General features: G+C 71.6%; 1 protein-coding gene across 1 annotated transcript in view; it reads left to right on the top strand.

The window, feature by feature from the left end:
- The first annotated feature begins 358 nt into the window (after positions 1-358).
- The window catches only part of JDP2 (Jun dimerization protein 2), a 37,437-nt gene continuing 37,252 nt past the window's right edge, over positions 359-543 (top strand). Inside the window, exon 1 of the mRNA XM_004681680.2 lies at positions 359-376. The gene's annotated coding sequence lies outside the window, so the exon portion shown is untranslated. The remainder of the gene's footprint in view (positions 377-543) is intronic.

Here is a 543-nt window from a genome sequence, read left to right as displayed (position 1 = left end):
CGTCCATGGACGAAATTGCTGGAAACCTCGCTCGGTTCCGGGAAAAGCGCGCAGGACCGAGGAGGATGGTTCACCACCGGTTTACGCAGGCTTCCAGGGGCTGCGGACTCCGGCCGCCGCGCCTGCCCGTTTCTCTCTCCCAGAGCGGCGGCTTCTGTCTCGCGAGTGGAAGCCGCGCGGTGGTGCGCGCGGGGGATGCGCTTACATAACCGCTCGCCGCGTCCTGCTTTCTCGCGCGCCGCTGAGCCGCCGGGTGGGAGAACCCGGGCGCGCGATGGAGCCCGCGCCGGCGCCTCGGGGTCCGAGCTGCCCCTGCGGGGCGCGGGGCGCGAGGAGCCGCGGGAGGAGGGCGCGAAAGGCGGCGGGGGAGGTGAAGGTCAGTGGGTGTGAGCGCGCCGGATCCACACCCCTCCTCCCTGTCCCCTCCTTCCCTTCCTCTCCGTCCCCCTCTGACGTCGGGAGCTGGCAGCTCGAACGGTTCCGCATTCCCGACCCCTCCCCGCCGCCCAGGGGCCGCTATATAGCCGGGGCTGATGCAACCCG

Source organism: Condylura cristata, unplaced genomic scaffold, assembly GCF_000260355.1.
Source record: "Condylura cristata isolate star-nosed mole 26May11 unplaced genomic scaffold, ConCri1.0 scaffold00013, whole genome shotgun sequence".
Lineage (NCBI taxonomy): Eukaryota > Metazoa > Chordata > Mammalia > Eulipotyphla > Talpidae > Condylura > Condylura cristata.
The sequence above is the reverse complement of the archived record's forward strand: the minus strand, read 5'-3'. Positions and strand labels throughout refer to the sequence as shown.